Source organism: Bidens hawaiensis, unplaced genomic scaffold, assembly GCF_021521415.1.
Source record: "Bidens hawaiensis isolate Kalapana, Puna unplaced genomic scaffold, B.hawaiensis_p1.1 tig00014463_1, whole genome shotgun sequence".
In the NCBI taxonomy this organism is placed as follows: Eukaryota; Viridiplantae; Streptophyta; class Magnoliopsida; order Asterales; family Asteraceae; genus Bidens; species Bidens hawaiensis.
In genome coordinates, this window is record NW_027492258.1 from 389,225 (window position 1) to 400,583 (window position 11,359).

At 31.7% G+C, this 11,359-nt stretch overlaps 1 long non-coding RNA gene and 2 pseudogenes across 2 annotated transcripts; all 3 read right to left on the reverse strand.

Annotated features, from left to right (window-relative positions):
* Positions 1-427: 427 nt before the first annotated feature.
* Positions 428-1,639, reverse strand: LOC143546750 (glycine-rich RNA-binding protein RZ1A pseudogene; annotated as a pseudogene).
* A 275-nt stretch (positions 1,640-1,914) lies between these two features.
* LOC143546751 (glycine-rich RNA-binding protein RZ1A pseudogene) lies at positions 1,915-2,534 on the reverse strand (annotated as a pseudogene).
* Positions 2,535-8,971: 6,437 nt separating this feature from the next.
* Positions 8,972-10,712, reverse strand: LOC143546767 (uncharacterized). 2 transcript variants are annotated; one of them, XR_013137647.1, is made up of 4 exons: positions 10,655-10,712; positions 10,152-10,426; positions 9,896-10,054; positions 8,972-9,819 (listed from the first exon to the last, which is right to left on the reverse strand). It is a non-coding gene; the product is annotated as an uncharacterized LOC143546767 (long non-coding RNA). The 2 variants fall into 2 exon arrangements; XR_013137646.1 differs by having other exon boundaries at positions 8,972-10,054.
* Between the last annotated feature and the right edge of the window lie 647 nt (positions 10,713-11,359).

Below are 11,359 nucleotides of genomic sequence, written 5' to 3' on the forward strand. Positions count from 1 at the left end.
TAGCATGATCGTCACATTTGTATAATAACCAATCGTTACGACCAACTATATGACATAAGTCATAACAGGTATACCCGAATCACATTTGGCCCTGTTTTGGAACACTTATCATCATCGTGCATCACCAGTAGCTATACAACTTATGATGCAAAAGTATATCCTACATTCATAACAACCAATCCAACAAAGTAGGTATTAGGTAGCAGGTCCGAAATGCAATAAGGTTTCATTTGATTGCAAAGTATAACACGAACACGATCCCATGCCACAACATATGCTAGTAAAAGTATATGGGTTAAAACTTGATAACACAACTTTAAAAGGTTATATTAACGAATCATACCACAACTCAGCCGATCATTTTATTGATTACCGCGTTCAGAACCGCAACCTCCACTACCGCTACCATCCCTACTGCATCTACCCACTATGACGACCTCCGTTCCCCATACCAACCTCCACCATACCGGTTGCCACTGCCACCATAACTATCGCCCTTATTTCCGCCTTTACTTGAGCATTCTCTAGCGATATGTCCGGGCTTGCCACATCTGAAACAGTCACTTCCACGATCATCATAGTTCCTTCTTGAACCGGCTTGAGATTGTGCTTTGCTTACTCTAATGTAACTCCCATCCAACTTATATCCGTTCATTTCTTTGATAGCAGCATTCATTGCTCGCACTTGAACAAAAGTCACGAATCCATATCCTCGTGAGCGCCCAGAGACCATGTCGAACACAACCTAAATAACAAAGAATAAAAATAAACTCTTGAAATCAATATCCTATTACTTGTAAACAATACGACCAAAGTGTCAGTCTATAATAATATAAACCATACTCAAAATAAATAAATAAAATAAAGGGTCTATTAATCGATGTAAAAAAATCCTAAACTCTTTTAAGAACGCGTAAACTCAATTGCTTAAAGTGAAGGATAGTTTTTTTCAAAAACGGTTTGCAAGATAAGATAATATAAACCTTCTTTCATGAAATGATGAAATCAAAGGCATGATCTCATTTTACACGGGTAAGTTAAAAACAAATATTCTTACATAACAAACAGTTGGTGCAAATTCTTAAAAAACAGCAATGAAATATGTTTGTTACCTTTGCATCAAGAACATAGCCAAACCTTACGAAGGCCTCAAATAGAGATTTATCAGTTGTTGACCATGATAAGCCACCAACAAAACAACAGTATCCCACATGATCAGACATGCTTGCAACTGCAGTATTAAAAGCAAAAAAAAAACATATAGAACATTAGTCAGACCTGTCAATGCAAACCCTAGCTTTTTTGTATATATTGCGGAGATAAACCATTCTTTAAAGTTTGACCGAAGTCCGGAACCATGTATATATATTGTCCTGTTGTGCTAATTTACTTTCCATATGGACCATATCCATATTTTCACACTAACAAAATTGATTATACAAATTTCCAAACACTTGTATTCAAAACAAGCATTATTTATAATTGTTAAAAGAAGACAATTGTAAAAGTTGATGATCTCTGCTAATGCATGCTTATTGTAAGTAGTAAAGATTCATAATCATCAATTCTTTCTCATTTCATAGTTTCCTGTACCATGTTTGATTTGTAAAGCCCCAATTTCCAAACACGAAGCAACCATTATAACTGTTAAATATCACATGGTAAACTAAACTCATAATATAGTTATACATATGGCGCTATAGTAGAGTAGATCAATTCTATCTTATTTCATAGTTTCCTATACCATATTTGATTGTTAAAGCCCTAAGAATTCACTAAATTAATGGTTAATATTCTCAAAACACTCACATAATTCATAAATGTTTGTCTACGTGAGTCAAATTATGATGGCTAAAAGCACAGATCACAAACAAACACAGTTGATTGTCAAATCCAATATGACACATATGGCGATTATGATCCATCAATGATTAACAACTAAAAAACACATGATAAGGACACCAATCGCAGATCAATCAACACGAACACAAGATCTAACGTTATATGAATTAAATAAAAGAGGTGGCAAACATATAATAACTTGGTGATTTCCTTACCAGGTAAATGCAAATCTAACTGACTGCCACCATTATGACGGTAGTCCCTTCCTGGACCGGCTTGAGGTTGAGCTTTGCTTACAGAGATGTAAGTCCCGTCCAAGTTATATCCGTTCATTTCTGCAATAGCATTGTTCATTGCATCCTTACCAGCAAAAGTTACGAAACCATATCCTAGCGAGAGCCCCGAGACCTTGTCTAAAACAACCTAAATCATACAAAGAATAGAAATGAACTCTTGAAATCAATATTAAATTACATGTAATTTGTAAATAATTCGACCAAAGTGTAGAATGATATAAACAAACAAATATTGTAATATAACAAAAAGTTGGTAGAAAAATAGCAATGAAGCATGTTTGTTACCTCAGCATCAAGAACATAGCCAAACCTTAAGAAGACCTCAAATAGAGCTCTATCAGTCATTGACTTGATCAAGCCACCAACAAAACAGCGATATCCCTCCTCAACAGACATGTTTTCAACTGCAGTCTCAAAACACGTGTATTCAAAACAACCATTATAATTGTAACAGTCGATGATCTATACGGATACATGCTTATAGCAAGTAGTAAAGGTTCATAATAATCAATTCTATCTTATTTCACAGTTTCCTATACAATATTTGACGATTAAAGAGCCCTAAGAGTTCATCAAAATAGACTAACCCGAACATAAGTAATTTGGATTGGATCTTGAGTTTGATTTGAGCTTTGGGTCAACTCGAAAAACTCGAATATAAGTTTTAGCCCCTAAGGTTATTAAAATATGGCATGGAGCTACAGTTCACATTCAACCTACGATGAATTGACTTATTAGTGCTTATCTATGTTTTTGATTTAAGATCGAACACCCTAATCACAGCATAACAAAGAGGATTTGTTGTTTTTTTAGTAGGCAATTTTATATATACCCTTACATATATTGAAAAGTTCATATATGCCCATACAAAACTATAAATACAATATATGCCCTTCCAAAGTTACTAATATATCACATATGCCTAATTCCTTAAAAAGGAAAAAGAACTATGTCGTATGTGTTATACAATTAACAAAGTGATTATACATATATGTACAATCAGGGCCGGCTCCAAAAAGATAAAAAAGTTTTTGGGCCAAAGGCGAACTTATTTTTGGGGCCTTAAGTAAAAGAAACATTTTGTTAGGTTTAAACTAGGGGTGTGTACAAAATTGAAAAAACCGAAACGAAACCGATAAAACCAAAAAAACCGAACCGAAAAACCCAAACCGAATTAGAAACCGACGGTTCGGTTCAAAACTTTAGCAAAAACTGAAATATTGGTTTTGGTTCGGTTTTGTATTTTGTTAAGAACCGAAAAAACCGAACCGAACCGAAATAACCAAAAATTTTGAAATAACCATAGTATATTGAAATAACCATTAAAACAAAATCTATCGGTGACTATTTGTTTAACATATGGTTAATAACAAATATATTTGGTTGCTACATATATATAGTTAATAACTAATAATACTGGTACTTTTAGTTTTGATTTTGATTTTTGATTTTAAATATATTTTTTATTAGCTTTTAATATTTGAAGCCAAATATTCAATATTCTATTAATCATTAGTTTAAAGAAAAAAAAATATCATGCCCAATTTCAATATCTTGGATCAAGTTTTTTCTTGCCCAAAATGTTTTGGCTCGATTAGCAAAACCGAAAAAACCGCATTCAAAACCGAACAGAACCCAAATACCAAAAACAGAAAACCAAAAAAGCCAAAACCGAACGGTTTTAAAAAATCATAAAACCGAAAGTTTGGTTTTAGGTTCGGTTTTAATCAAAAACCGCACCGAACCGCACCATGCACACCCCTAGTTTAAACAATTTAATTATAAATGGGCTTATTTGATTATGATTTAAGTTGTGTAAAAAATTTTTGTATAAAAATAAGCTTAAAATTGTCTCAAATAAGACTAGAACCCACAACCTTTTGGTTATATGTCATACCCCTTTACCATTATACCAAGCTAGTGGTTTTGTAATTATGTTGAAACATTGATTATACACATGTTTTTGATAAAAAATACACATAATTTTTTTTTTGAAAAAAAACATTTCGGGCCTAACGGGGTGTCGGGCCTGTGACCGTCGACTACCCTACCATGCCTCAAAGACGGCCCTGTGTACAATATCATTAAACATGTATGTATAATCCATATAAATACATTGTACACACATGTTATAATTCTCATATATGTTATTGTTATACATATATGTATAATTTATACATATATGTACAATATATTGCATTTTCTGAGTTGTATTAAATTAGTATATATGTTATTATTATACACATACGTATTATTTACACACACGTGACACATACACACACACACATATATATATATATATATATATGATTAGGATCATGAGAGAACTTTTTTGAAATTGAGAACTATGAGAACCATTTTAGACCACAAAAAATCCAAAAATAAAAAAAAATCATCAAATAAAAAAATCAAAAATCTAAAAAGTAAAAAAACCAAAATTCTTATTTTATCATCTCGGTTTCATTAAAAAAAACTCGGTTTAGCTAAACTATATACACATATGTATAATACATACATATATGTACATTTACATGTTTTTTTTATACACGTGTGTATAATTTAAGATAAATGATATTGTACATATGTGTATATTACGTAACTAAAGATTATATAAAATTATACATATGTGTATAATACGATGTTTTTTTTATTTTTTTTTATTTTTTTTATGAAACCGGAATGAAATATAAGAATTTTGGTTTTTTTACTTTTTTGAAATTTTTATTATTTTTTGTTTTATGATTTTTTTGAATATTTTTTAAAGGTGTTTTTAGTGGTACAAAATGGTTCTCAAAGTTCTCAATTTACAAAGGGTTCTCTTAGGATCCTTACCATATATATACCTAGGGGATGGATCTTGCGAGAAGTGATATTACAACGAGAAGTGCGAGAAGTGAAGGTATAACTCCATTAATCCCTAATTTCACTCCCTTTCATATGATGTTACATACATATATGTAGGTTGGTTGTATTTATGTCTTAATTACACATTCAAACCTACCTACAAACATATAAATGTACCGAGCCACATTCAAACCTATGTACCTACACACATACAAACATACATACACATATACAAACATACGTACCTACACACATACATATGCACCTACACAGAGCATCTACACATAAGAAAGGATGTGAAATTAGGGATTAATGAATTTATACATTCACTTCTCGCACTTCTCGCTGTAAAAAAACTTCTGAAATGATCCAATACCTATATATATATATATATATATATATATATGCAAAATACAACATCGCATGTAACATTATTAGGTGTGTACATTGTTATTATACATGTGTACATATATAAATAATTCATATATGCCCATACATGTATGTACAAAAATCATTATACATGTATGTGTAAATACCTTGTATGTTAATGTTTAAGGACGTTATATTTATAATCACTTGGTGTTACATGAAATGTAAAGAACGAAATAGACCGAGTTTTATCATAATCAAATAAAGAACGAGACTGAGTTCTAAAGGAAGCAAATGAGTTGGTTGGTCAAATGAAGAAATAGATGTTCATTTTTTAGATTTTGTTTGAAGCTTTATTTGTCGTATAGTGCTGTTTGTTTGAAGTTTTTGTTATCGGATTGATCTCAGGACTGTACGTTTTGATTTTCTAGTACTAAAAACATGTCGATGTTATTTGCGGTATTTATGTTTTAGGGAATTACTTCTTTTTTAGATATTTATTCGATTTTTGCTAAAGAGTGTGAAATCGTCAAGTGTGGCGTAATGTACATATATGTATCATTCTTAAATATACTTATATGTATAATCAATAGAAGCTTGTAAACTAGCCTATGTGTAATATACAACTATGTATAATTGGTTTCGTCAATGCTATATGGCAGTATACCTAATCACCATCAAAAGATATACGTAAAAAGCATCATGTTCTTGTTATTCAAATATCATCACTCTCTTTTAACAAATAATATGGTCTTAACTTTATAACAAACAAATTCAACTCATAAATTAGAGACTGATATTAACAATCGGTATAATATACATATATGTATAATCTGTGTAATATATGCATATGTACAATAGTATAATATACCTATATTATAATATACAAATATGTATAGCTTGTATATATATTCTCTCTACATTTACAATTGGTCACAATTCTCACCCTTTAATAATAATTTAAAAAGAAAACTTATCGTCTCTTTTTTTATTACTGTCCTGCCATATATCAAATGTCACATTCTAATATTCTATTCAAATACTTACAATTCTAATTGATGCCAAAAAAGTTGACTTATGCTTTGTTTCTTTCTTTTACCACGTTTTGTATTGTCATTACCTTTTCTTTTTAAAACAATGCATATTTCATGAAAGGTCAAAATATTTGGTCCCTATTCAATCCAACATCCATTTAAAAACCCAAACGATTTGAAGAACCGTTGTCATTTATCCTTTCTCTAATAACCACCTTTAAACCATCATAAGCAACCGATGTCATCCCAAACCTATAAATACACCATCACATCCCTCCATAACAATGGTGATAATCATAATAATACAGTCATGTAATCATCTTCGGCACCGCCTCCGCGCCCGCCCCTGTTGCTAGTTTGTTGCTAGTTAGTCGTCAAACATCCTAACCGTCAAGTAAGGGAAGAATATATTATTAATCACTGGAAGGCCTTGACAACCACATGCAATGACACTTGGCTGGGCAACGGATTGTGTGTGGCCGGGTATGGGATAGCAGGAACGCTTGCTGTGTATGGTATTGAACTGGCAGTCCGGCACCGAAACGTTACAAGACATTAATGGGCACTACAACGGGTGACGAAGACTTCTTTTAAATGCCTTTGCCCTAGTGAATGTGAAATTAAGGCCATTTTGACCAACTATATGATAAACAAAAGTTTTGTTAATGATCATTGCATGGATATGCTTTTGATTATGGCTATAGCCTATATGATGATATTTTCTGTCGTGAATTTGTTGGAATGCTTTATTTCTGCAAATTTATGTGTTATTATATATAGTGAAATTCAATAGTAGTAATTTATTGATAATGATAATTTACATGATGATACCGATTTACCTAATTGTATATTTGTATTCCATTTTAAAAATTAGTTGCACACAAAATGTGTAAAAATAATATATAATAATATATACTTATATATAGCCATTATAATCATTTATATTATAATAGATCAAAATATTAACTATACCTTATTATATATTAGTTTGGTAATTATTGATGGGTCATATTACATATAATTACCTAATAAAGAGTTTCCCCTTGGATGTATATAAAGAGAGATAAATATTAACATAACAAGTTTGCGTGCATCTCTCTCCTAAAACCGGATTCTTCCCTAACACAATCCTTAGCTACACATTCTAAAGGGGAACTCGACCAAGCTAACAACCATGTCGTCTACATCCTTCTCTTTGCGGTTACTACTCTCACTGCTATAACAGGTTCATAGGTTTAATATTTATCATGTTTTCTATTGCTTACATGAAAAACTGATCAAAATGTGACATCAGAGTGATGTTGATTAATCAGTTCTTCATGTTTTCCCTAAATATGGAATTAAAATCGAAAAACATGAATTTTGATTAAAACCCTAATTTTTTTCGGTTTTCTGTTTTCATGCTTTATTAAGAAAACTTGTTATAATTGCTAAAATTCATATTTAAAACTCTAATTTATTCGAAATCTGGTTCCAGAGAAAACTGACTAAAGATTCTTCGAAGATATTCTTCATGTTCGTCATAAAAACCGAAGAATCGTCCTTATTTGGATGAATCGTAGGAATAAAATATGTTGTTTCCAATTTTGATTGATTTTTATCTATTAAAATTTTTGAAACATGATATAGTTTTATTAATAAAAGATTTCAAAATCTTGGATAATTATAATTAAATATTTTAAATTTGGAAACAAGATAATCCATTAAAATTCAAATTCCATCTTTATTATAAATTAGTTTATGGGATTTAAAAATAAATGATGGGATAAAATAATTTATGGGTTAAAAATAGTTTATGGGTTAAAGATTTAAAATTAAACTTCATATTTTTTTTTCTATAATGGTATTGGTTTACCAAAATCTCGAAAACCTTATAGAACCTGAAAACTCTCATAATCCCAAAAACCCACTAAAATTCGGGCTCACTAAATTCCCGAGAACTCATATATCCTAAAAAAACTCAAAAGTATCGATAACTAATTTTCCGAGAACTCTAATTTTCCTATAAACTTTTCCTAGGTAAATGTTTTGTAAACAATTAAATCTTATAAAATTTTACAAAACATAAAAAGCTTAACTTGAGTGAATTTTGATGTATCACTTATGTCTAAAGGTGACGTGTTACATTTACCATATCATTCAAGTTTAATTAAAAGCTTCTGTTAGTTTTTGCATAACATGGTACAAGTGTCTCAAGTCTGTCCAAAGGTGGTGTGTTACATTTTGATCTAGCAAAACTAGCTTGTGCATAATTAAATTAGTTGTCTCACTTCTGCTCAAAGGTGATGTGTTACAATTGTTTTGCACACATACTTAAATAAATTTTAATTCTGCCCAAATATGATTTATTTTTTGTTTAAGTATAACTTTTAACTAGCATAAGTGCCCGCGCGTTACTGCGGGTTTGCACGACTTATCTCCTTGTATTGGTTTGTAGAGTTTGATGTGGTGTGTAATGGGTTATCAGTGCAAGCACGCTGTCGCCTCTGCATATAGTTTGTTGGGTGTATTTTGTGCGGAGGTACACGCTATGCATCGTGTTTTGTGAAATATATGTTAATAAAGTAGGTTAGTTGGCGAGCATAAGTTCGGGACCATTCTGCAATTCTTTTCATCAAAACCAGTTGAGAAAACGGTATTAAACCGAACACGTTTGTACTCAACCCGGTTCTAACTTTTTGTCGACAAACCTAAAATGATTTCGAACTGGATTTCATTTTAATTAGTATTCATGAGATTATAAGTTTAAACATAATATGGTGCTCTGGTTTTCACTTAGAATCATGTGTAAGGTCATTGTGGCGTCAAAATATTAATCACAAATTATAAAACCACTAAATAAGAAGTTAAAGTAATGCAATAATAATCACAAAAATCAAATCTTCATATACACATATGTGATGAGGGTCATAAGAATACCCAAGTTACATAATCAGATACTACATTTACAATCATATATATTATGTTTTTTTATCATTTGGGAATCTATTCACAAATACAACCATAACGAATTGTGGCTTAAATAAGCAGAGAAACAACGAGGTGATCGAGTCAAACAGATACAAACCATAAATTTTAAAGAGCGCAATATATAAAATGAGGTGGTAAAGTATTGGCTTGCGAAACCAACCCGGTTAAAGTATTGCCTTCTTTACGAGTTATGCCTTGAGCGGTCCACAATGTGAGATGAGGCCACTCGTTTTTAGACAATATCCTTTCACCATCAATGGACCCGGGCACTTCTAATGCAGCTAGTTTATTCGACAGTAACAGCGCGATCACACCCACAGGAACCTTCTGGTCCACAAACCGTGCATAGTTGGCCACAACGGTTACACCATGGCTTCTATTGTGAGCAAGAGTGATGTGGGTGCTCTCAAGGCTGTTGTTGCCCATGTTGGTTTTTACAAATATTTTAACCATCGGGTCGTTTTCTGATATCTGAAATCATCGAACTTTTCGGTCATTCGGTAACAGAGTATTAAGAGAAAAGTCGGATATTAAGCTCACGTGTGAAAGGATATTATGAACGTCAGTAACAATAACATCAATGGCAGCAAAAACTGAAGTTCCAAGTTTTCTTTTTTCAGACACGGGTGTAACGTATTCTCCTTTCGTTATTCCTTTGAGCTGTTCCATCACTTGATTAGCAGCAAATTCAAAAGGAACCTACAAAACATATATTCACAACCTCAGTAACATAAAACTAAAAAATAAAAATAATAATAATAATGAAGTAATATGAGTTTAATAATAAACATGGTACATGAACAGATGTCAAATAATCAGCATTTCTCGACAAGACCTCGCGAAATTGTTTTTGCCCATAAACCACATTCTTTTGTGTATATTCCTTTACTGGACTTTAATCTGATTATTAAGAAGACACATAAACATAATTATAAAAAGGTAAAAGAACAATATAATTTAAGTATTTAACAGATGAAAAATACCTTCTATGTCTATTAGTGTGTAATATGAAGCCTGCATAGATTTATTCCTTCTTCCAATACTGTCCTCACTGATTTAGGTAACGGATTCCTGTATAGATTTGTCCCGATACTTCAAAATTTGTAAAAATAATATGACTGAACAGATAATAATCTAATTTTCAAAATGTAATAACTCATGTCCTCTTGACTCATTTGAACTGTCTTGTTGAGTTGTTTCAAGGTACTTACTTTTTACTTGTTTGACCCGAATTGACCCTTCATAATAAGTATACGGGTCAAAATTAGCTTCTCTAAATATTAACACCTATGTATTTACCTTTCAGATTTCAAGAGAGGCATCTTCACAAGTGAGCCAAAGCGTTCGATCAGTTCACTTTCAAACTCTGAAAGATTCTGAAATGTGAAATAAGTAAAAAAATAGAAGGTATAAAAAAAATAAAACATAATGGTGTGAAATGTACCTTTCCGTCATACAGGTGATAGAACATTAGCAACACGTATCCAACACGTGGTGATGATTTATCAAGATTTCCCTTGAATACAACATTAAATAGTGAGACAAGTATTTAAATACAAAGCATAAGTGGGAAGAAAACTGCAATCGCATACAAACTGAATAGAAACAAACATACAGGATGATCAACTCGATTAAGTACACAGTACATGAAAACTGCTAATGCATCAAAGGAGAACAGATTTGATTCAGCTCCTGCATGTTAACCACAACAAAAACAGCATGTTAAAATTTAAATCCTAATTTATCTATTCACCCCGTAACAACAGTATATGGTATTTATGGAAAAAAAATATAATTCATAAAATGCATAAAGGCTTTACATAAACCTTCAGAGTCAGGCACAATTGGCAATGTAGATGCTTTAGTTCTATGGGACATAACCTCAATCTGCAAAAGCGGAAAAAAAAATCACCATAAAGTCATACCGTCCTCTATAATATAATGTACGCGCGCGCACACGCACACACACACACATAATACTATGTTACCAGCCTCCAAACTTCT